The following is a 26,830-nucleotide window of genomic DNA, read 5'->3' as shown; positions in this document are numbered from 1 at the left end:
GACTAAAAGAACTCAATGGACATTTGTATATATTTATATATATATGTGTATGTATATGTATTATATGTATATATGTATGTATATGTATTATATATGTATATATATAAAAGATAGTGGTGATTAATTGAAATGTATCGAAAAATGTGAGACCTAAGCATAACGTAAATGGTATGGAGTAAGGGGTGGATACTGTCCTGGTTTCGGCTGGGATAGGGTTAAATTTCTTCCTAGTGCTGTGTTTTGGATTTTGTATGAGGAGAATGTTGATAACACACTGATGTTTTCAGTTGTTGCTAAGTGCCCTCCTAGTCCAAGGACAGCTCCCGTGCCTACTGACTGAGCTAGGTACACAAGGTGGGAGGGAACATAATCAGGACAGCCAGCCCAGCTGGCCAATGGGGTATTCCATACCATGGGACGTCATGCTCAGTATATGAACGGTAGGCGTGATCCAGGAAGTACCGATCGCTACTTGGTTATCGGTCAGCGCGGGTGGTGAGCAATTGCATTGTGCATCACTCATTTTGTATATTCTATCATTATTATTATTATTATTTTCCCTCTTCTGTTCTATTAAACTGTCTTTATCTCAACCCACGAGTTTTTCTCACTCCTACCCTTCCAATTCTCTCCCCGTCCCACTGCGGGGGCGGGGGGAGTGAGCGAGCGGCTGCGTGGTATTTGGCTGCCTGCCAGATTAAACCACGACAGTCCTTTTTTGGCGCCCAACGTGGGGCTCGAAGGGTTGAGATAACGATAGATGTGACCGAAGTGTGTTAAGGCAAAATTGTTATAAGCATCCATTATATTGATTGGTCACAATGTTGATGTATTGGCTGTCAAAGTTGTGGGGCTGGCTCTCAATGTTGGGTCATGTAATACCTTGCTTGCAGTATATGTTCCCTTTTGTGCTGTTTATCATTATTCGGAACTGGGCCAAGATTATCATTTCGCTGCTGTTTTATGAGGTGATAAAATCATTGGTCGTAAGTCTAATCTGGTATCTGTACTCGGCACTGCCGTCATTTCTGTACCTCGGGAACCACCTCTTAGAAATTATTGGCAATTGCACTTTTTTCTCCTCGGAGAATGAATTTAAGGGGGAGACGGGATGGGACACTCTCTCCCACTTGTTCATCTTCCCTTCCATATCATCAGAAACTGCTTTTTCTTCTATCCTCTTCACAAAGATGTCCACAATATTCCCTGAGAATTTTGAATATCCTTGGGATGTTCAAACAAGCATGTTCATATTGCTGCTATGTCTCCTGAATGTGGTTCAGGCCTTGTTTAGGGTTAAACAACTCTTCAGGAATACTGTCCAGAGATCAACCCTCAGCAACAAGAAAAGAGGGAGGGCAAGCAGCGGTGCCTCATCGGGGCGGGCGGAGCGGCGAGTCTCGGGGGCGGCTACAGACACGGTGGCTACTCAAAACCCCACGACAGGCACTGCGGCTACTCCAACCCCCACGACAACCCCTGTGGCTACTCAAACCCCGGCAACAGTCACCGTAGCTTCTGCAACCCCTGCGACAGGCACTGCAGCCACTCAAACTCCAGCAACAGGCACTACACTTACTCCAACGCCCATGACAAGCACTGCAGCTACCCAAACCCCAGCAATAGGCACTACAGCTGAACCAGAGGACCAACCCTTGCTGGTATCCATTGCCCCTGTACAGAAGAGGAAATCTTGGAAGCGGAGGTCAGGTCGTTTAGAAAGGGACAGTGGAAGAGCAGGGCCATCACGAGGAGAGGAGGAGGAAGAGGAAGAACTCATAAACGAGACGGAAACCACCCGATCCCTATCCCCGAGTGAGCTGCGAGATATGCGGAAAGATTTCAGCCGACGTCCAGGCGAGCATATTGTTACCTGGCTGCTCCGATGCTGGGATAATGGGGCCAGTAGCCTGGAATTAGAGGGGAAAGAAGCCAAAGAGCTGGGATCCCTTGCTAAGGAAGGAGGCATTGACAAAGCAATTGGAAGAGGGACACAGGCCCTCAGCCTCTGGAGGCGACTGCTGTCAGGCGTGAAGGAAAGGTACCCCTTCAAGGAAGATGTTATATATCGCCCAAGCAAATGGACCGCTATGGAGAGAGGTATCCAGTACCTGAGAGAACTAGGTGTGCTGGAGGTAGTTTATAGTGACCTGGACGATGACCAAACACCCAAAGATCCAGATGAAGTCCAGTGCACACGACCCATGTGGCGGAAATTACTACGGAGCGCACCAGCGTCATATGCCAATGCGTTGGCAGTACTGTGCTGGAAAGAGGAAGAAGCACCAAGGGTAGATGAGTTGGTTAGCAATCTCCGGGAATATGAAGAAACTGTCTCCTCCTCCCTTGTCTCAGCTGTGGAGAAACTGTCCCGGGAGGTCCAGCAACTCAAAGACGATAGGTCCTATTCTCCGCCTGTAGGGACCAGTATCTCAGCCGTTAAGGGTCAGCGTTCTTCTGCTCAAGAGAGAGGATATAGAAAGTACACACCCCGGGGCACCCTGTGGTTTTACCTGCGTGACCACGGAGAGGACATGAGGCAGTGGGATGGAAAACCTACCTTGACCCTAGAGGCACGTGTACGTGAGTTGCAAGGAAAAAAAATCACACAAGGGGGTTCTCCCAGAAAAAATGCTGCTCCAGTTTTCAGGAAAAACCTGTCTCACGGCGGTCCGGTTTCCAGTGAACAGTTCCCCAGACAGAGTAGAAGGGCTGATCTTACTTTGGATTGTAATGAAGGGATTCTTGACTCATGTTTGCAAGAAGTGAGAAACAGATATTATGACCAGGACTAGAGGGGCCCTGCCTCCGGCCAGGTGGAGGAAAGGGACAACCGGGTTTACTGGACTGTGTGGATTCGATGGCCTGGCACATCAGAGCCACAGGAGTATAAGGCTCTCGTAGACACCGGTGCACAGTGCACCCTGATGCCATCAAGCTATAAAGGGGCAGAACCCATCTGTATTTCTGGAGTGACAGGGGGATCCCAAGAGGGATCTGTATTGGAGGCCGAAGTGAGCCTGACTGGGAACGAGTGGCAGAAGCACCCCATTGTGACTGGCCCAGAGGCTCCGTGCATCCTTGGCATAGACTACCTCAGGAGAGGGCATTTCAAGGACCCAAAAGGGTACCGGTGGGCTTTTGGTATAGCTGCCTTGGAGACGGAGGAAATCAAACAGCTGTCCACCTTGCCTGGTCTCTCGGAGGACTCTTCTGTTGTGGGGTTGTTGAGGGTTGAAGAACAACAGGTACCAATCGCTACCACAACAGTGCACCGGCGACAATATCGCACCAACCGAGATTCCCTGATCCCTATCCATGAGCTGATTCGTCGACCGGAGAGCCAAGGAGTGATCAGCAAGACTCGCTCACCCTTTAACAGTCCCATATGGCCAGTGCGAAAGTCCAATGGAGAGTGGAGACTAACAGTAGACTACCGTGGCCTGAACGAAGTCACGCCGCCACTGAGTGCTGCCGTGCCGGACATGCTAGAGCTTCAATACGAACTGGAGTCGAAGGCAGCCAAGTGGTACACCACAATTGACATTGCTAATGCCTTCTTCTCCATCCCTTTGGCAGCAGAGTGCACGCCACAGTTTGCTTTCACTTGGAGGGGTGTCCAGTACACCTGGAACCGACTGCCCCAGGGGTGGAAACACAGCCCTACCATTTGCCATGGACTGATCCACACCGCACTGGAACAGGGTGAGGCTCCAGAACACCTGCAATACATTGATGACATCATCGTGTGGGGCAACACAGCAGAAGAAGTTTTCGAGAAAGGGGAGAGAATAATTCAAATCCTTCTGAAGGCCGGTTTTGCCATAAAACAAAGTAAGGTCAAGGGACCTGCACAGGAGATCCAGTTTTTAGGAATAAAATGGCATGATGGACGTCGTCAGATCCCAACAGATGTGATCAACAAAATAACAGCCATGTCCCCACCAACTAGCAAAAAGGAAACACAAGCTTTCTTAGGCGTTGTGGGCTTTTGGAGAATGCATATTCCAGATTACAGCCTGATTGTAAGCCCCCTCTATCAAGTGACTCGGAAGAAGAACGATTGCAAATGGGGCCCTGAGCAACAACAAGCCTTTGAACAAATTAAACAGGAGATAGTTCATGCAGTAGCCCTTGGGCCAGTCCGGGCAGGACAAGATGTGAAGAATGTGCTCTACACTGCAGCCGGGGAGAATGGTCCTACTTGGAGCCTCTGGCAGAAAGCACCAGGGGAGACTCGAGGTCGACCCTTAGGGTTCTGGAGTCGGGGATACAGAGGATCCGAGGCCCGCTACACTCCAACTGAGAAGGAGATATTGGCAGCATATGAAGGGGTTCGAGCTGCTTCGGAAGTGGTTGGTACTGAAGCACAGCTCCTCCTGGCACCCCGACTGCCAGTGCTGGGCTGGATGTTCAAAGGGAGCGTCCCCTCTACACATCATGCAACCGATGCTACGTGGAGTAAGTGGGTCGCGCTGATCACACAACGGGCCCGAATAGGAAACCCCAGTCGCCCAGGAATCTTGGAGGTGATCACGAACTGGCCAGAAGGCAAAGATTTCGGAATATCCCCAGACGAGGAGGTGACACGTGCTGAAGAGGCCCCACTGTATAATAAACTACCAGAAAGCGAGAAGCAATATGCCCTGTTCACTGATGGGTCCTGTCGCCTTGTGGGAAAGCATCGGAGGTGGAAAGCTGCTGTATGGAGTCCTATACGCCAAGTTGCAGAAACTGCTGAAGGAGAAGGTGAATCGAGCCAGTTTGCAGAGGTGAAAGCCATCCAGCTGGCCTTGGACATTGCTGAACGGGAAAAATGGCCAGTACTTTCTCTCTATACTGACTCATGGATGGTGGCAAATGCCCTGTGGGGGTGGTTGCAGCAGTGGAAGCAGAACAACTGGCAGCGCAGAGGTAAACCCATCTGGGCTGCCGCGTTGTGGCAAGATATTGCTGCCCGAGTAGAGAACCTGCTTGTAAAAGTACGTCACGTAGATGCTCACGTACCCAAGAGTCGGGCCACTGAAGAACATCAAAACAACCAGCAGGTGGACCAGGCTGCTAAGATTGAAGTGGCTCAGGTGGATCTGGACTGGCAACATAAAGGTGAATTATTTATAGCTCGGTGGGCCCATGATGCCTCAGGCCGTCAAGGGAGAGATGCAACATATAGATGGGCTCGTGATCGAGGGGTGGACTTAACCATGGACGCTATTGCACAGGTTATCCATGAATGTGAAACATGCGCTGCAATCAAACAAGCCAAGCGAGTAAGGCCTCTTTGGTATGGAGGACGATGGTTGAAATACAAATATGGGGAGGCCTGGCAGATTGATTATATCACACTCCCACAAACCCGCCACGGCAAGCGCTATGTGCTCACCATGGTGGAAGCAACCACCGGCTGGCTAGAAACATACCCTGTGCCCCATGCCACTGCCCGGAACACCATCCTGGGCCTTGAAAAGCAAGTCCTATGGCGGCATGGCACCCCAGAAAGAATTGAGTCAGACAACGGGACTCATTTCCGAAACACCCTCATAGACACCTGGGCCAAAGAGCATGGCATTGAGTGGGTCTATCACATCCCCTACCATGCACCAGCCTCCGGGAAAATCGAACGATACAACGGGCTGCTAAAGACAACACTGAGGGCAATGGGTGGTGGGACATTCAAGCATTGGGACACACATTTAGCAAAAGCCACCTGGTTAGTCAACACTAGGGGGTCTGTTAATCGAGCTGGCCCTGCCCAATCAAGACTTTTACGTACTGTAGATGGAGATAAAGTCCCTGTCGTGCACATAAGAAATATGCTGGGGAAGACAGTCTGGGTTACTCCTGCCTCTGGCAAGGGAAAACCCATTCGTGGGATTGCTTTTGCTCAAGGACCTGGGTACACTTGGTGGGTGATGCGAAAGGATGGGCAAGTCCGGTGTGTACCTCAAGGGGATTTGATTTTGGGTGAAAATAGCCAATGAACTGAATTTTATGATGTCAATTGTTATATGATATTGTATATCATTATTTCTATGGTTGCTATCAATGGTATAGCAGTGAAAATCACCCAGATTAATGAAGAATGAACTAACTCCGATGAAACTGAGCAAAGTGCAACGATGGTAGAACTGAACGAGTGCAGCAGTACCGAAATGAGAACTGGCTTCAGGATGCAACAGCCCAACACCACACACCATCCTTCTGGCCCTGAAAGACTGTTATGACAGATGGAGCCCAAAGTTGTGGACTAAAAGAACTCAATGGACATTTGTATATATTTATATATATATGTGTATGTATATGTATTATATGTATATATGTATGTATATGTATTATATATGTATATATATAAAAGATAGTGGTGATTAATTGAAATGTATCGAAAAATGTGAGACCTAAGCATAACGTAAATGGTATGGAGTAAGGGGTGGATACTGTCCTGGTTTCGGCTGGGATAGGGTTAAATTTCTTCCTAGTGCTGTGTTTTGGATTTTGTATGAGGAGAATGTTGATAACACACTGATGTTTTCAGTTGTTGCTAAGTGCCCTCCTAGTCCAAGGACAGCTCCCGTGCCAACTGACTGAGCTAGGTACACAAGGTGGGAGGGAACATAATCAGGACAGCCAGCCCAGCTGGCCAATGGGGTATTCCATACCATGGGACGTCATGCTCAGTATATGAACGGTAGGCGTGATCCAGGAAGTACCGATCGCTACTTGGTTATCGGTCAGCGCGGGTGGTGAGCAATTGCATTGTGCATCACTCATTTTGTATATTCTATCATTATTATTATTATTATTTTCCCTCTTCTGTTCTATTAAACTGTCTTTATCTCAACCCACGAGTTTTTCTCACTCCTACCCTTCCAATTCTCTCCCCGTCCCACTGCGGGGGCGGGGGGAGTGAGCGAGCGGCTGCGTGGTATTTGGCTGCCTGCCAGATTAAACCACGACAGTCCTTTTTTGGCGCCCAACGTGGGGCTCGAAGGGTTGAGATAACGATAGATGTGACCGAAGTGTGTTAAGGCAAAATTGTTATAAGCATCCATTATATTGATTGGTCACAATGTTGATGTATTGGCTGTCAAAGTTGTGGGGCTGGCTCTCAATGTTGGGTCATGTAATACCTTGCTTGCAGTATATGTTCCCTTTTGTGCTGTTTATCATTATTCGGAACTGGGCCAAGATTATCATTTCGCTGCTGTTTTATGAGGTGATAAAATCATTGGTCGTAAGTCTAATCTGGTATCTGTACTCGGCACTGCCGTCATTTCTGTACCTCGGGAACCACCTCTTAGAAATTATTGGCAATTGCACTTTTTTCTCCTCGGAGAATGAATTTAAGGGGGAGACGGGATGGGACACTCTCTCCCACTTGTTCATCTTCCCTTCCATATCATCAGAAACTGCTTTTTCTTCTATCCTCTTCACAAAGATGTCCACAATATTCCCTGAGAATTTTGAATATCCTTGGGATGTTCAAACAAGCATGTTCATATTGCTGCTATGTCTCCTGAATGTGGTTCAGGCCTTGTTTAGGGTTAAACAACTCTTCAGGAATACTGTCCAGAGATCAACCCTCAGCAACAAGAAAAGAGGGAGGGCAAGCAGCGGTGCCTCATCGGGGCGGGCGGAGCGGCGAGTCTCGGGGGCGGCTACAGACACGGTGGCTACTCAAAACCCCACGACAGGCACTGCGGCTACTCCAACCCCCACGACAACCCCTGTGGCTACTCAAACCCCGGCAACAGTCACCGTAGCTTCTGCAACCCCTGCGACAGGCACTGCAGCCACTCAAACTCCAGCAACAGGCACTACACTTACTCCAACGCCCATGACAAGCACTGCAGCTACCCAAACCCCAGCAATAGGCACTACAGCTGAACCAGAGGACCAACCCTTGCTGGTATCCATTGCCCCTGTACAGAAGAGGAAATCTTGGAAGCGGAGGTCAGGTCGTTTAGAAAGGGACAGTGGAAGAGCAGGGCCATCACGAGGAGAGGAGGAGGAAGAGGAAGAACTCATAAACGAGACGGAAACCACCCGATCCCTATCCCCGAGTGAGCTGCGAGATATGCGGAAAGATTTCAGCCGACGTCCAGGCGAGCATATTGTTACCTGGCTGCTCCGATGCTGGGATAATGGGGCCAGTAGCCTGGAATTAGAGGGGAAAGAAGCCAAAGAGCTGGGATCCCTTGCTAAGGAAGGAGGCATTGACAAAGCAATTGGAAGAGGGACACAGGCCCTCAGCCTCTGGAGGCGACTGCTGTCAGGCGTGAAGGAAAGGTACCCCTTCAAGGAAGATGTTATATATCGCCCAAGCAAATGGACCGCTATGGAGAGAGGTATCCAGTACCTGAGAGAACTAGGTGTGCTGGAGGTAGTTTATAGTGACCTGGACGATGACCAAACACCCAAAGATCCAGATGAAGTCCAGTGCACACGACCCATGTGGCGGAAATTACTACGGAGCGCACCAGCGTCATATGCCAATGCGTTGGCAGTACTGTGCTGGAAAGAGGAAGAAGCACCAAGGGTAGATGAGTTGGTTAGCAATCTCCGGGAATATGAAGAAACTGTCTCCTCCTCCCTTGTCTCAGCTGTGGAGAAACTGTCCCGGGAGGTCCAGCAACTCAAAGACGATAGGTCCTATTCTCCGCCTGTAGGGACCAGTATCTCAGCCGTTAAGGGTCAGCGTTCTTCTGCTCAAGAGAGAGGATATAGAAAGTACACACCCCGGGGCACCCTGTGGTTTTACCTGCGTGACCACGGAGAGGACATGAGGCAGTGGGATGGAAAACCTACCTTGACCCTAGAGGCACGTGTACGTGAGTTGCAAGGAAAAAAAATCACACAAGGGGGTTCTCCCAGAAAAAATGCTGCTCCAGTTTTCAGGAAAAACCTGTCTCACGGCGGTCCGGTTTCCAGTGAACAGTTCCCCAGACAGAGTAGAAGGGCTGATCTTACTTTGGATTGTAATGAAGGGATTCTTGACTCATGTTTGCAAGAAGTGAGAAACAGATATTATGACCAGGACTAGAGGGGCCCTGCCTCCGGCCAGGTGGAGGAAAGGGACAACCGGGTTTACTGGACTGTGTGGATTCGATGGCCTGGCACATCAGAGCCACAGGAGTATAAGGCTCTCGTAGACACCGGTGCACAGTGCACCCTGATGCCATCAAGCTATAAAGGGGCAGAACCCATCTGTATTTCTGGAGTGACAGGGGGATCCCAAGAGGGATCTGTATTGGAGGCCGAAGTGAGCCTGACTGGGAACGAGTGGCAGAAGCACCCCATTGTGACTGGCCCAGAGGCTCCGTGCATCCTTGGCATAGACTACCTCAGGAGAGGGCATTTCAAGGACCCAAAAGGGTACCGGTGGGCTTTTGGTATAGCTGCCTTGGAGACGGAGGAAATCAAACAGCTGTCCACCTTGCCTGGTCTCTCGGAGGACTCTTCTGTTGTGGGGTTGTTGAGGGTTGAAGAACAACAGGTACCAATCGCTACCACAACAGTGCACCGGCGACAATATCGCACCAACCGAGATTCCCTGATCCCTATCCATGAGCTGATTCGTCGACCGGAGAGCCAAGGAGTGATCAGCAAGACTCGCTCACCCTTTAACAGTCCCATATGGCCAGTGCGAAAGTCCAATGGAGAGTGGAGACTAACAGTAGACTACCGTGGCCTGAACGAAGTCACGCCGCCACTGAGTGCTGCCGTGCCGGACATGCTAGAGCTTCAATACGAACTGGAGTCGAAGGCAGCCAAGTGGTACACCACAATTGACATTGCTAATGCCTTCTTCTCCATCCCTTTGGCAGCAGAGTGCACGCCACAGTTTGCTTTCACTTGGAGGGGTGTCCAGTACACCTGGAACCGACTGCCCCAGGGGTGGAAACACAGCCCTACCATTTGCCATGGACTGATCCACACCGCACTGGAACAGGGTGAGGCTCCAGAACACCTGCAATACATTGATGACATCATCGTGTGGGGCAACACAGCAGAAGAAGTTTTCGAGAAAGGGGAGAGAATAATTCAAATCCTTCTGAAGGCCGGTTTTGCCATAAAACAAAGTAAGGTCAAGGGACCTGCACAGGAGATCCAGTTTTTAGGAATAAAATGGCATGATGGACGTCGTCAGATCCCAACAGATGTGATCAACAAAATAACAGCCATGTCCCCACCAACTAGCAAAAAGGAAACACAAGCTTTCTTAGGCGTTGTGGGCTTTTGGAGAATGCATATTCCAGATTACAGCCTGATTGTAAGCCCCCTCTATCAAGTGACTCGGAAGAAGAACGATTGCAAATGGGGCCCTGAGCAACAACAAGCCTTTGAACAAATTAAACAGGAGATAGTTCATGCAGTAGCCCTTGGGCCAGTCCGGGCAGGACAAGATGTGAAGAATGTGCTCTACACTGCAGCCGGGGAGAATGGTCCTACTTGGAGCCTCTGGCAGAAAGCACCAGGGGAGACTCGAGGTCGACCCTTAGGGTTCTGGAGTCGGGGATACAGAGGATCCGAGGCCCGCTACACTCCAACTGAGAAGGAGATATTGGCAGCATATGAAGGGGTTCGAGCTGCTTCGGAAGTGGTTGGTACTGAAGCACAGCTCCTCCTGGCACCCCGACTGCCAGTGCTGGGCTGGATGTTCAAAGGGAGCGTCCCCTCTACACATCATGCAACCGATGCTACGTGGAGTAAGTGGGTCGCGCTGATCACACAACGGGCCCGAATAGGAAACCCCAGTCGCCCAGGAATCTTGGAGGTGATCACGAACTGGCCAGAAGGCAAAGATTTCGGAATATCCCCAGACGAGGAGGTGACACGTGCTGAAGAGGCCCCACTGTATAATAAACTACCAGAAAGCGAGAAGCAATATGCCCTGTTCACTGATGGGTCCTGTCGCCTTGTGGGAAAGCATCGGAGGTGGAAAGCTGCTGTATGGAGTCCTATACGCCAAGTTGCAGAAACTGCTGAAGGAGAAGGTGAATCGAGCCAGTTTGCAGAGGTGAAAGCCATCCAGCTGGCCTTGGACATTGCTGAACGGGAAAAATGGCCAGTACTTTCTCTCTATACTGACTCATGGATGGTGGCAAATGCCCTGTGGGGGTGGTTGCAGCAGTGGAAGCAGAACAACTGGCAGCGCAGAGGTAAACCCATCTGGGCTGCCGCGTTGTGGCAAGATATTGCTGCCCGAGTAGAGAACCTGCTTGTAAAAGTACGTCACGTAGATGCTCACGTACCCAAGAGTCGGGCCACTGAAGAACATCAAAACAACCAGCAGGTGGACCAGGCTGCTAAGATTGAAGTGGCTCAGGTGGATCTGGACTGGCAACATAAAGGTGAATTATTTATAGCTCGGTGGGCCCATGATGCCTCAGGCCGTCAAGGGAGAGATGCAACATATAGATGGGCTCGTGATCGAGGGGTGGACTTAACCATGGACGCTATTGCACAGGTTATCCATGAATGTGAAACATGCGCTGCAATCAAACAAGCCAAGCGAGTAAGGCCTCTTTGGTATGGAGGACGATGGTTGAAATACAAATATGGGGAGGCCTGGCAGATTGATTATATCACACTCCCACAAACCCGCCACGGCAAGCGCTATGTGCTCACCATGGTGGAAGCAACCACCGGCTGGCTAGAAACATACCCTGTGCCCCATGCCACTGCCCGGAACACCATCCTGGGCCTTGAAAAGCAAGTCCTATGGCGGCATGGCACCCCAGAAAGAATTGAGTCAGACAACGGGACTCATTTCCGAAACACCCTCATAGACACCTGGGCCAAAGAGCATGGCATTGAGTGGGTCTATCACATCCCCTACCATGCACCAGCCTCCGGGAAAATCGAACGATACAACGGGCTGCTAAAGACAACACTGAGGGCAATGGGTGGTGGGACATTCAAGCATTGGGACACACATTTAGCAAAAGCCACCTGGTTAGTCAACACTAGGGGGTCTGTTAATCGAGCTGGCCCTGCCCAATCAAGACTTTTACGTACTGTAGATGGAGATAAAGTCCCTGTCGTGCACATAAGAAATATGCTGGGGAAGACAGTCTGGGTTACTCCTGCCTCTGGCAAGGGAAAACCCATTCGTGGGATTGCTTTTGCTCAAGGACCTGGGTACACTTGGTGGGTGATGCGAAAGGATGGGCAAGTCCGGTGTGTACCTCAAGGGGATTTGATTTTGGGTGAAAATAGCCAATGAACTGAATTTTATGATGTCAATTGTTATATGATATTGTATATCATTATTTCTATGGTTGCTATCAATGGTATAGCAGTGAAAATCACCCAGATTAATGAAGAATGAACTAACTCCGATGAAACTGAGCAAAGTGCAACGATGGTAGAACTGAACGAGTGCAGCAGTACCGAAATGAGAACTGGCTTCAGGATGCAACAGCCCAACACCACACACCATCCTTCTGGCCCTGAAAGACTGTTATGACAGATGGAGCCCAAAGTTGTGGACTAAAAGAACTCAATGGACATTTGTATATATTTATATATATATGTGTATGTATATGTATTATATGTATATATGTATGTATATGTATTATATATGTATATATATAAAAGATAGTGGTGATTAATTGAAATGTATCGAAAAATGTGAGACCTAAGCATAACGTAAATGGTATGGAGTAAGGGGTGGATACTGTCCTGGTTTCGGCTGGGATAGGGTTAAATTTCTTCCTAGTGCTGTGTTTTGGATTTTGTATGAGGAGAATGTTGATAACACACTGATGTTTTCAGTTGTTGCTAAGTGCCCTCCTAGTCCAAGGACAGCTCCCGTGCCAACTGACTGAGCTAGGTACACAAGGTGGGAGGGAACATAATCAGGACAGCCAGCCCAGCTGGCTAATGGGGTATTCCATACCATGGGACGTCATGCTCAGTATATGAACGGTAGGCGTGATCCAGGAAGTACCGATCGCTACTTGGTTATCGGTCAGCGCGGGTGGTGAGCAATTGCATTGTGCATCACTCATTTTGTATATTCTATCATTATTATTATTATTATTTTCCCTCTTCTGTTCTATTAAACTGTCTTTATCTCAACCCACGAGTTTTTCTCACTCCTACCCTTCCAATTCTCTCCCCGTCCCACTGCGGGGGCGGGGGGAGTGAGCGAGCGGCTGCGTGGTATTTGGCTGCCTGCCAGATTAAACCACGACAGTCCTTTTTTGGCGCCCAACGTGGGGCTCGAAGGGTTGAGATAACGATAGATGTGACCGAAGTGTGTTAAGGCAAAATTGTTATAAGCATCCATTATATTGATTGGTCACAATGTTGATGTATTGGCTGTCAAAGTTGTGGGGCTGGCTCTCAATGTTGGGTCATGTAATACCTTGCTTGCAGTATATGTTCCCTTTTGTGCTGTTTATCATTATTCGGAACTGGGCCAAGATTATCATTTCGCTGCTGTTTTATGAGGTGATAAAATCATTGGTCGTAAGTCTAATCTGGTATCTGTACTCGGCACTGCCGTCATTTCTGTACCTCGGGAACCACCTCTTAGAAATTATTGGCAATTGCACTTTTTTCTCCTCGGAGAATGAATTTAAGGGGGAGACGGGATGGGACACTCTCTCCCACTTGTTCATCTTCCCTTCCATATCATCAGAAACTGCTTTTTCTTCTATCCTCTTCACAAAGATGTCCACAATATTCCCTGAGAATTTTGAATATCCTTGGGATGTTCAAACAAGCATGTTCATATTGCTGCTATGTCTCCTGAATGTGGTTCAGGCCTTGTTTAGGGTTAAACAACTCTTCAGGAATACTGTCCAGAGATCAACCCTCAGCAACAAGAAAAGAGGGAGGGCAAGCAGCGGTGCCTCATCGGGGCGGGCGGAGCGGCGAGTCTCGGGGGCGGCTACAGACACGGTGGCTACTCAAAACCCCACGACAGGCACTGCAGCTACTCCAACCCGCACGACAACCCCTGTGGCTACTCAAACCCCGGCAACAGTCACCGTAGCTTCTGCAACCCCTGCGACAGGCACTGCAGCCACTCAAACTCCAGCAACAGGCACTACACTTACTCCAACGCCCATGACAAGCACTGCAGCTACCCAAACCCCAGCAATAGGCACTACAGCTGAACCAGAGGACCAACCCTTGCTGGTATCCATTGCCCCTGTACAGAAGAGGAAATCTTGGAAGCGGAGGTCAGGTCGTTTAGAAAGGGACAGTGGAAGAGCAGGGCCATCACGAGGAGAGGAGGAGGAAGAGGAAGAACTCATAAACGAGACGGAAACCACCCGATCCCTATCCCCGAGTGAGCTGCGAGATATGCGGAAAGATTTCAGCCGACGTCCAGGCGAGCATATTGTTACCTGGCTGCTCCGATGCTGGGATAATGGGGCCAGTAGCCTGGAATTAGAGGGGAAAGAAGCCAAAGAGCTGGGATCCCTTGCTAAGGAAGGAGGCATTGACAAAGCAATTGGAAGAGGGACACAGGCCCTCAGCCTCTGGAGGCGACTGCTGTCAGGCGTGAAGGAAAGGTACCCCTTCAAGGAAGATGTTATATATCGCCCAAGCAAATGGACCGCTATGGAGAGAGGTATCCAGTACCTGAGAGAACTAGGTGTGCTGGAGGTAGTTTATAGTGACCTGGACGATGACCAAACACCCAAAGATCCAGATGAAGTCCAGTGCACACGACCCATGTGGCGGAAATTACTACGGAGCGCACCAGCGTCATATGCCAATGCGTTGGCAGTACTGTGCTGGAAAGAGGAAGAAGCACCAAGGGTAGATGAGTTGGTTAGCAATCTCCGGGAATATGAAGAAACTGTCTCCTCCTCCCTTGTCTCAGCTATGGAGAAACTGTCCCGGGAGGTCCAGCAACTCAAAGACGATAGGTCCTATTCTCCACCTGTAGGGACCAGTATCTCAGCCGTTAAGGGTCAGCGTTCTTCTGCTCAAGAGAGAGGATATAGAAAGTACACACCCCGGGGCACCCTGTGGTTTTACCTGCGTGACCACGGAGAGGACATGAGGCAGTGGGATGGAAAACCTACCTTGACCCTAGAGGCACGTGTACGTGAGTTGCAAGGAAAAAAAATCACACAAGGGGGTTCTCCCAGGAAAAATGCTGCTCCAGTTTTCAGGAAAAACCTGTCTCACGGCGGTCCGGTTTCCAGTGAACAGTTCCCCAGACAGAGTAGAAGGGCTGATCTTACTTTGGATTGTAATGAAGGGATTCTTGACTCATGTTTGCAAGAAGTGAGAAACAGATATTATGACCAGGACTAGAGGGGCCCTGCCTCCGGCCAGGTGGAGGAAAGGGACAACCGGGTTTACTGGACTGTGTGGATTCGATGGCCTGGCACATCAGAGCCACAGGAGTATAAGGCTCTCGTAGACACCGGTGCACAGTGCACCCTGATGCCATCAAGCTATAAAGGGGCAGAACCCATCTGTATTTCTGGAGTGACAGGGGGATCCCAAGAGGGATCTGTATTGGAGGCCGAAGTGAGCCTGACTGGGAACGAGTGGCAGAAGCACCCCATTGTGACTGGCCCAGAGGCTCCGTGCATCCTTGGCATAGACTACCTCAGGAGAGGGCATTTCAAGGACCCAAAAGGGTACCGGTGGGCTTTTGGTATAGCTGCCTTGGAGACGGAGGAAATCAAACAGCTGTCCACCTTGCCTGGTCTCTCGGAGGACTCTTCTGTTGTGGGGTTGTTGAGGGTTGAAGAACAACAGGTACCAATCGCTACCACAACAGTGCACCGGCGACAATATCGCACCAACCGAGATTCCCTGATCCCTATCCATGAGCTGATTCGTCGACCGGAGAGCCAAGGAGTGATCAGCAAGACTCGCTCACCCTTTAACAGTCCCATATGGCCAGTGCGAAAGTCCAATGGAGAGTGGAGACTAACAGTAGACTACCGTGGCCTGAACGAAGTCACGCCGCCACTGAGTGCTGCCGTGCCGGACATGCTAGAGCTTCAATACGAACTGGAGTCGAAGGCAGCCAAGTGGTACGCCACAATTGACATTGCTAATGCCTTCTTCTCCATCCCTTTGGCAGCAGAGTGCACGCCACAGTTTGCTTTCACTTGGAGGGGTGTCCAGTACACCTGGAACCGACTGCCCCAGGGGTGGAAACACAGCCCTACCATTTGCCATGGACTAATCCACACCGCACTGGAACAGGGTGAGGCTCCAGAACACCTGCAATACATTGATGACATCATCGTGTGGGGCAACACAGCAGAAGAAGTTTTCGAGAAAGGGGAGAGAATAATTCAAATCCTTCTGAAGGCCGGTTTTGCCATAAAACAAAGTAAGGTCAAGGGACCTGCACAGGAGATCCAGTTTTTAGGAATAAAATGGCATGATGGACGTCGTCAGATCCCAACAGATGTGATCAACAAAATAACAGCCATGTCCCCACCAACTAGCAAAAAGGAAACACAAGCTTTCTTAGGCGTTGTGGGCTTTTGGAGAATGCATATTCCAGATTACAGCCTGATTGTAAGCCCCCTCTATCAAGTGACTCGGAAGAAGAACGATTGCAAATGGGGCCCTGAGCAACAACAAGCCTTTGAACAAATTAAACAGGAGATAGTTCATGCAGTAGCCCTTGGGCCAGTCCGGGCAGGACAAGATGTGAAGAATGTGCTCTACACTGCAGCCGGGGAGAATGGTCCTACTTGGAGCCTCTGGCAGAAAGCACCAGGGGAGACGCGAGGTCGACCCTTAGGGTTCTGGAGTCGGGGATACAGAGGATCCGAGGCCCGCTACACTCCAACTGAGAAGGAGATATTGGCAGCATATGAAGGGGTTCGAGCTGCTTCGGAAGTGGTTGGTACTGAAGCACAGCTCCTCCTGGCACCCCGACTGCCAGTGCTGGGCTGGATGTTCAAAGGGAGCGTCCCCTCTACACATCATGCAACCGATGCTACGTGGAGTAAGTGGGTCGCGCTGATCACACAACGGGCCCGAATAGGAAACCCCAGTCGCCCAGGAATCTTGGAGGTGATCACGAACTGGCCAGAAGGCAAAGATTTCGGAATATCCCCAGACGAGGAGGTGACACGTGCTGAAGAGGCCCCACTGTATAATAAACTACCAGAAAGCGAGAAGCAATATGCCCTGTTCACTGATGGGTCCTGTCGCCTTGTGGGAAAGCATCGGAGGTGGAAAGCTGCTGTATGGAGTCCTATACGCCAAGTTGCAGAAACTGCTGAAGGAGAAGGTGAATCGAGCCAGTTTGCAGAGGTGAAAGCCATCCAGCTGGCCTTGGACATTGCTGAACGAGAAAAATGGCCAGTACTTTCTCTCTATACTGACTCATGGATGGTGGCAAATGCCCTGTGGGGGTGGTTGCAGCAGTGGAAGCAGAACAACTGGCAGCGCAGAGGTAAACCCATCTGGGCTGCCGCGTTGTGGCAAGATATTGCTGCCCGAGTAGAGAACCTGCTTGTAAAAGTATGTCACGTAGATGCTCACGTACCCAAGAGTCGGGCCACTGAAGAACATCAAAACAACCAGCAGGTGGACCAGGCTGCTAAGATTGAAGTGGCTCAGGTGGATCTGGACTGGCAACATAAAGGTGAATTATTTATAGCTCGGTGGGCCCATGATGCCTCAGGCCGTCAAGGGAGAGATGCAACATATAGATGGGCTCGTGATCGAGGGGTGGACTTAACCATGGACGCTATTGCACAGGTTATCCATGAATGTGAAACATGCGCTGCAATCAAACAAGCCAAGCGAGTAAGGCCTCTTTGGTATGGAGGACGATGGTTGAAATACAAATATGGGGAGGCCTGGCAGATTGATTATATCACACTCCCACAAACCCGCCACGGCAAGCGCTATGTGCTCACCATGGTGGAAGCAACCACCGGCTGGCTAGAAACATACCCTGTGCCCCATGCCACTGCCCGGAACACCATCCTGGGCCTTGAAAAGCAAGTCCTATGGCGGCATGGCACCCCAGAAAGAATTGAGTCAGACAACGGGACTCATTTCCGAAACACCCTCATAGACACCTGGGCCAAAGAGCATGGCATTGAGTGGGTCTATCACATCCCCTACCATGCACCAGCCTCCGGGAAAATCGAACGATACAACGGGCTGCTAAAGACAACACTGAGGGCAATGGGTGGTGGGACATTCAAGCATTGGGACACACATTTAGCAAAAGCCACCTGGTTAGTCAACACTAGGGGGTCTGTTAATCGAGCTGGCCCTGCCCAATCAAGACTTTTACGTACTGTAGATGGAGATAAAGTCCCTGTCGTGCACATAAGAAATATGCTGGGGAAGACAGTCTGGGTTACTCCTGCCTCTGGCAAGGGAAAACCCATTCGTGGGATTGCTTTTGCTCAAGGACCTGGGTACACTTGGTGGGTGATGCGAAAGGATGGGCAAGTCCGGTGTGTACCTCAAGGGGATTTGATTTTGGGTGAAAATAGCCAATGAACTGAATTTTATGATGTCAATTGTTATATGATATTGTATATCATTATTTCTATGGTTGCTATCAATGGTATAGCAGTGAAAATCACCCAGATTAATGAAGAATGAACTAACTCCGATGAAACTGAGCAAAGTGCAACGATGGTAGAACTGAACGAGTGCAGCAGTACCGAAATGAGAACTGGCTTCAGGATGCAACAGCCCAACACCACACACCATCCTTCTGGCCCTGAAAGACTGTTATGACAGATGGAGCCCAAAGTTGTGGACTAAAAGAACTCAATGGACATTTGTATATATTTATATATATATGTGTATGTATATGTATTATATGTATATATGTATGTATATGTATTATATATGTATATATATAAAAGATAGTGGTGATTAATTGAAATGTATCGAAAAATGTGAGACCTAAGCATAACGTAAATGGTATGGAGTAAGGGGTGGATACTGTCCTGGTTTCGGCTGGGATAGGGTTAAATTTCTTCCTAGTGCTGTGTTTTGGATTTTGTATGAGGAGAATGTTGATAACACACTGATGTTTTCAGTTGTTGCTAAGTGCCCTCCTAGTCCAAGGACAGCTCCCGTGCCTACTGACTGAGCTAGGTACACAAGGTGGGAGGGAACATAATCAGGACAGCCAGCCCAGCTGGCTAATGGGGTATTCCATACCATGGGACGTCATGCTCAGTATATGAACGGTAGGCGTGATCCAGGAAGTACCGATCGCTACTTGGTTATCGGTCAGCGCGGGTGGTGAGCAATTGCATTGTGCATCACTCATTTTGTATATTCTATCATTATTATTATTATTATTTTCCCTCTTCTGTTCTATTAAACTGTCTTTATCTCAACCCACGAGTTTTTCTCACTCCTACCCTTCCAATTCTCTCCCCGTCCCACTGCGGGGGCGGGGGGAGTGAGCGAGCGGCTGCGTGGTATTTGGCTGCCTGCCAGATTAAACCACGACAGTCCTTTTTTGGCGCCCAACGTGGGGCTCGAAGGGTTGAGATAACGATAGATGTGACCGAAGTGTGTTAAGGCAAAATTGTTATAAGCATCCATTATATTGATTGGTCACAATGTTGATGTATTGGCTGTCAAAGTTGTGGGGCTGGCTCTCAATGTTGGGTCATGTAATACCTTGCTTGCAGTATATGTTCCCTTTTGTGCTGTTTATCATTATTCGGAACTGGGCCAAGATTATCATTTCGCTGCTGTTTTATGAGGTGATAAAATCATTGGTCGTAAGTCTAATCTGGTATCTGTACTCGGCACTGCCGTCATTTCTGTACCTCGGGAACCACCTCTTAGAAATTATTGGCAATTGCACTTTTTTCTCCTCGGAGAATGAATTTAAGGGGGAGACGGGATGGGACACTCTCTCCCACTTGTTCATCTTCCCTTCCATATCATCAGAAACTGCTTTTTCTTCTATCCTCTTCACAAAGATGTCCACAATATTCCCTGAGAATTTTGAATATCCTTGGGATGTTCAAACAAGCATGTTCATATTGCTGCTATGTCTCCTGAATGTGGTTCAGGCCTTGTTTAGGGTTAAACAACTCTTCAGGAATACTGTCCAGAGATCAACCCTCAGCAACAAGAAAAGAGGGAGGGCAAGCAGCGGTGCCTCATCGGGGCGGGCGGAGCGGCGAGTCTCGGGGGCGGCTACAGACACGGTGGCTACTCAAAACCCCACGACAGGCACTGCAGCTACTCCAACCCCCACGACAACCCCTGTGGCTACTCAAACCCCGGCAACAGTCACCGTAGCTTCTGCAACCCCTGCGACAGGCACTGCAGCCACTCAAACTCCAGCAACAGTCACTACACTTACTCCAACGCCCATGACAAGCACTGCAGCTACCCAAACCCCAGCAATAGGCACTACAGCTGAACCAGAGGACCAACCCTTGCTGGTATCCATTGCCCCTGTACAGAAGAGGAAATCTTGGAAGCGGAGGTCAGGTCGTTTAGAAAGGGACAGTGGAAGAGCAGGGCCATCACGAGGAGAGGAGGAGGAAGAGGAAGAACTCATAAACGAGACGGAAACCACCCGATCCCTATCCCCGAGTGAGCTGCGAGATATGCGGAAAGATTTCAGCCGACGTCCAGGCGAGCATATTGTTACCTGGCTGCTCCGATGCTGGGATAATGGGGCCAGTAGCCTGGAATTAGAGGGGAAAGAAGCCAAAGAGCTGGGATCCCTTGCTAAGGAAGGAGGCATTGACAAAGCAATTGGAAGAGGGACACAGGCCCTCAGCCTCTGGAGGCGACTGCTGTCAGGCGTGAAGGAAAGGTACCCCTTCAAGGAAGATGTTATATATCGCCCAAGCAAATGGACCACTATGGAGAGAGGTATCCAGTACCTGAGAGAACTAGGTGTGCTGGAGGTAGTTTATAGTGACCTGGACGATGACCAAACACCCAAAGATCCAGATGAAGTCCAGTGCACACGACCCATGTGGCGGAAATTACTACGGAGCGCACCAGCGTCATATGCCAATGCGTTGGCAGTACTGTGCTGGAAAGAGGAAGAAGCACCAAGGGTAGATGAGTTGGTTAGCAATCTCCGGGAATATGAAGAAACTGTCTCCTCCTCCCTTGTCTCAGCTGTGGAGAAACTGTCCCGGGAGGTCCAGCAACTCAAAGACGATAGGTCCTATTCTCCACCTGTAGGGACCAGTATCTCAGCCGTTAAGGGTCAGCGTTCTTCTGCTCAAGAGAGAGGATATAGAAAGTACACACCCCGGGGCACCCTGTGGTTTTACCTGCGTGACCACGGAGAGGACATGAGGCAGTGGGATGGAAAACCTACCTTGACCCTAGAGGCACGTGTACGTGAGTTGCAAGGAAAAAAAATCACACAAGGGGGTTCTCCCAGGAAAAATGCTGCTCCAGTTTTCAGGAAAAACCTGTCTCACGGCGGTCCGGTTTCCAGTGAACAGTTCCCCAGACAGAGTAGAAGGGCTGATCTTACTTTGGATTGTAATGAAGGGATTCTTGACTCATGTTTGCAAGAAGTGAGAAACAGATATTATGACCAGGACTAGAGGGGCCCTGCCTCCGGCCAGGTGGAGGAAAGGGACAACCGGGTTTACTGGACTGTGTGGATTCGATGGCCTGGCACATCAGAGCCACAGGAGTATAAGGCTCTCGTAGACACCGGTGCACAGTGCACCCTGATGCCATCAAGCTATAAAGGGGCAGAACCCATCTGTATTTCTGGAGTGACAAGGGGATCCCAAGAGGGATCTGTATTGGAGGCCGAAGTGAGCCTGACTGGGAACGAGTGGCAGAAGCACCCCATTGTGACTGGCCCAGAGGCTCCGTGCATCCTTGGCATAGACTACCTCAGGAGAGGGCATTTCAAGGACCCAAAAGGGTACCGGTGGGCTTTTGGTATAGCTGCCCTGGAGACGGAGGAAATTAAACAGCTGTCCACCTTGCCTGGTCTCTCGGAGGACTCTTCTGTTGTGGGGCTGTTGAGGGTTGAAGAACAACAGGTACCAATCGCTACCACAACAGTGCACCGGCGACAATATCGCACCAACCGAGATTCCCTGATCCCTATCCATGAGCTGATTCGTCGACCGGAGAGCCAAGGAGTGATCAGCAAGACTCGCTCACCCTTTAACAGTCCCATATGGCCAGTGCGAAAGTCCAATGGAGAGTGGAGACTAACAGTAGACTACCGTGGCCTGAACGAAGTCACGCCGCCACTGAGTGCTGCCGTGCCGGACATGCTAGAGCTTCAATACGAACTGGAGTCGAAGGCAGCCAAGTGGTACGCCACAATTGACATTGCTAATGCCTTCTTCTCCATCCCTTTGGCAGCAGAGTGCACGCCACAGTTTGCTTTCACTTGGAGGGGTGTCCAGTACACCTGGAACCGACTGCCCCAGGGGTGGAAACACAGCCCTACCATTTGCCATGGACTGATCCACACCGCACTGGAACAGGGTGAGGCTCCAGAACACCTGCAATACATTGATGACATCATCGTGTGGGGCAACACAGCAGAAGAAGTTTTCGAGAAAGGGGAGAGAATAATTCAAATCCTTCTGAAGGCCGGTTTTGCCATAAAACAAAGTAAGGTCAAGGGACCTGCACAGGAGATCCAGTTTTTAGGAATAAAATGGCATGATGGACGTCGTCAGATCCCAACAGATGTGATCAACAAAATAACAGCCATGTCCCCACCAACTAGCAAAAAGGAAACACAAGCTTTCTTAGGCGTTGTGGGCTTTTGGAGAATGCATATTCCAGATTACAGCCTGATTGTAAGCCCCCTCTATCAAGTGACTCGGAAGAAGAACGATTGCAAATGGGGCCCTGAGCAACAACAAGCCTTTGAACAAATTAAACAGGAGATAGTTCATGCAGTAGCCCTTGGGCCAGTCCGGGCAGGACAAGATGTGAAGAATGTGCTCTACACTGCAGCCGGGGAGAATGGTCCTACTTGGAGCCTCTGGCAGAAAGCACCAGGGGAGACTCGAGGTCGACCCTTAGGGTTCTGGAGTCGGGGATACAGAGGATCCGAGGCCCGCTACACTCCAACTGAGAAGGAGATATTGGCAGCATATGAAGGGATTCGAGCTGCTTCGGAAGTGGTTGGTACTGAAGCACAGCTCCTCCTGGCACCCCGACTGCCAGTGCTGGGCTGGATGTTCAAAGGGAGCGTCCCCTCTACACATCATGCAACTGATGCTACGTGGAGTAAGTGGGTCGTGCTGATCACACAACGGGCCCGAATAGGAAACCCCAGTCGCCCAGGAATCTTGGAGGTGATCACGAACTGGCCAGAAGGCAAAGATTTCGGAATATCCCCAGACGAGGAGGTGACACGTGCTGAAGAGGCCCCACTGTATAATAAACTACCAGAAAATGAGAAGCAATATGCCCTGTTCACTGATGGGTCCTGTCGCCTTGTGGGAAAGCATCGGAGGTGGAAAGCTGCTGTATGGAGTCCTATACGCCAAGTTGCAGAAACTGCTGAAGGAGAAGGTGAATCGAGCCAGTTTGCAGAGGTGAAAGCCATCCAGCTGGCCTTGGACATTGCTGAACGAGAAAAATGGCCAGTACTTTCTCTCTATACTGACTCATGGATGGTGGCAAATGCCCTGTGGGGGTGGTTGCAGCAGTGGAAGCAGAACAACTGGCAGCGCAGAGGTAAACCCATCTGGGCTGCCGCGTTGTGGCAAGATATTGCTGCCCGAGTAGAGAACCTGCTTGTAAAAGTACGTCACGTAGATGCTCACGTACCCAAGAGTCGGGCCACTGAAGAACATCAAAACAACCAGCAGGTGGACCAGGCTGCTAAGATTGAAGTGGCTCAGGTGGATCTGGACTGGCAACATAAAGGTGAATTATTTATAGCTCGGTGGGCCCATGATGCCTCAGGCCGTCAAGGGAGAGATGCAACATATAGATGGGCTCGTGATCGAGGGGTGGACTTAACCATGGACGCGATTGCACAGGTTATCCATGAATGTGAAACATGCGCTGCAATCAAACAAGCCAAGCGAGTAAGGCCTCTTTGGTATGGAGGACGATGGTTGAAATACAAATATGGGGAGGCCTGGCAGATTGATTATATCACACTCCCACAAACCCGCCACGGCAAGCGCTATGTGCTCACCATGGTGGAAGCAACCACCGGCTGGCTAGAAACATACCCTGTGCCCCATGCCACTGCCCGGAACACCATCCTGGGCCTTGAAAAGCAAGTCCTATGGCGGCATGGCACCCCAGAAAGAATTGAGTCAGACAACGGGACTCATTTCCGAAACACCCTCATAGACACCTGGGCCAAAGAGCATGGCATTGAGTGGGTCTATCACATCCCCTACCATGCACCAGCCTCCGGGAAAATCGAACGATACAACGGGCTGCTAAAGACAACACTGAGGGCAATGGGTGGTGGGACATTCAAGCATTGGGACACACATTTAGCAAAAGCCACCTGGTTAGTCAACACTAGGGGGTCTGTTAATCGAGCTGGCCCTGCCCAATCAAGACTTTTACGTACTGTAGATGGAGATAAAGTCCCTGTCGTGCACATAAGAAATATGCTGGGGAAGACAGTCTGGGTTACTCCTGCCTCTGGCAAGGGAAAACCCATTCGTGGGATTGCTTTTGCTCAAGGACCTGGGTACACTTGGTGGGTGATGCGAAAGGATGGGCAAGTCCGGTGTGTACCTCAAGGGGATTTGATTTTGGGTGAAAATAGCCAATGAACTGAATTTTATGATGTCAATTGTTATATGATATTGTATATCATTATTTCTATGGTTGCTATCAATGGTATAGCAGTGAAAATCACCCAGATTAATGAAGAATGAACTAACTCCGATGAAACTGAGCAAAGTGCAACGATGATAGAACTGAACGAGTGCAGCAGTACCGAAATGAGAACTGGCTTCAGGATGCAACAGCCCAACACCACACACCATCCTTCTGGCCCTGAAAGACCGTTATGACAGATGGAGCCCAAAGTTGTGGACTAAAAGAACTCAATGGACATTTGTATATATTTATATATATATGTGTATGTATATGTATTATATGTATATATGTATGTATATGTATTATATATGTATATATATAAAAGATAGTGGTGATTAATTGAAATGTATCGAAAAATGTGAGACCTAAGCATAACGTAAATGGTATGGAATAAGGGGTGGATACTGTCCTGGTTTCGGCTGGGATAGGGTTAAATTTCTTCCTAGTGCTGTGTTTTGGATTTTGTATGAGGAGAATGTTGATAACACACTGATGTTTTCAGTTGTTGCTAAGTGCCCTCCTAGTCCAAGGACAGCTCCCATGCCTACTGACTGAGCTAGGTACAGAAGGTGGGAGGGAACATAATCAGGACAGCCAGCCCAGCTGGCTAATGGGGTATTCCATACCATGGGACGTCATGCTCAGTATATGAACGGTAGGCGTGATCCAGGAAGTACCGATCGCTACTTGGTTATCGGTCAGCGCGGCTGGTGAGCAATTGCATTGTGCATCACTCATTTTGTATATTCTATCATTATTATTATTATTATTTTCCCTCTTCTGTTCTATTAAACTGTCTTTATCTCAACCCACGAGTTCTTCTCACTCCTACCCTTCCAATTCTCTCCCCGTCCCACTGCGGGGGCGGGGCGAGTGAGCGAGCGGCTGCGTGGTATTTGGCTGCCTGCCAGATTAAACTACAACACATGGGCTCTAGTTTTGTTCCTTGGGCTCTGGTTTTGTTCCTCAGGCGCTGGTTTTCTTCCTTGGGGTTTTTTTTTGTTCCTTGGGCTCTGATTTTGTTCCTTGGGTTTTGGTTTTGTTCCTTGGTCTCTGGTTTTTTTCCTCGGGCTCTCGTTTTCTTCCTCGGACTCTCGTTTTGTTCCTCGGGTTCTGGTTTTGTTCCTGGGCTCTGGTTTTCTTCCTCGGGCTCTGGTTTTGTTCCTCGGGCTCTGGGTTTTTTTCCTCGAACTCTGGTTTAGTTCCTTGGTCTCTGGTTTTATTCCTTGGGGCCTGGTTTTGTTCCTCGTGTCCTGCTTTTGTTCCTCGAGGGCTGGTTTCGTTCCTTGGGCTCTGGTTTTGTTCCTCAGGCTCTGGTTTGTTTCGTCGGGCTGTGGTTCATTTCCCCGGGCTCTGGTATTTTTCCTCAGGCGCTCCTTTTGTTCCTCGGGCTTTGGTTTTGTTCTTCCGGATCTGGTTTTCTGCCTCGGGCCCTGGTTTTGTTCCTTGGGCTATGGTTTGTTTCCTCGGGCTCTGGTTTTATTCCTCCAACTCTTGTTTAGTTCCTCTCGGCTCTGCTTTTGTTCATCGGGGACTGGCATTGTTCCTCGGGCTATGGTATTGTTCCTCGGGTGCTCGATTTCTTCCTCAGGCTCTGGTTTTTTTTCTAGTGGCTGGTTTTGTTCCTCGGGCTCTGTTTTTTTTCTTCGGGCTCTGGTTGTTTTCCTCGGTCCTGGTTTTGCTCGTCGAGGACTGGTTTTGTTCCTCGGGCTCTGGTTTTCATGCTCGGGCTCTGGTTTGGTTTCTCAGGCTCTGGTTTTGTTCCACGGCCTGTGTTTTTTTTCCTCGAACTACGATTTTCTTCATCGGGCTCTGCTTTAGTTCCACAGGCTCTCGTTTTGTTCATCGGGCCCTCCTTTTGTTCCTTGGGCTCTCGTTCTCTTCCTCGGCCTCTGGTTTTGTTCCTTGAACTCTGCTTTTGTCCTCGGGCTCTGGTTTTGTTCGTCGGGCACTGTTTCTGTTCCTCGAACTATGGTTTTGTTTGTCGGGCTCTCTTTTAATTCCACGGGCTCTGGGTTTTTTCCTCGCCCCCTGGTTTTGTTCCTCGGGCTCTGGTTTTCATACT

This window comes from Calonectris borealis, unplaced genomic scaffold (genome assembly GCF_964195595.1).
Source record: "Calonectris borealis unplaced genomic scaffold, bCalBor7.hap1.2 HAP1_SCAFFOLD_141, whole genome shotgun sequence".
In the NCBI taxonomy this organism is placed as follows: domain Eukaryota; kingdom Metazoa; phylum Chordata; class Aves; order Procellariiformes; family Procellariidae; genus Calonectris; species Calonectris borealis.
The sequence above is the reverse complement of the archived record's forward strand: the minus strand, read 5'-3'. Positions refer to the sequence as shown.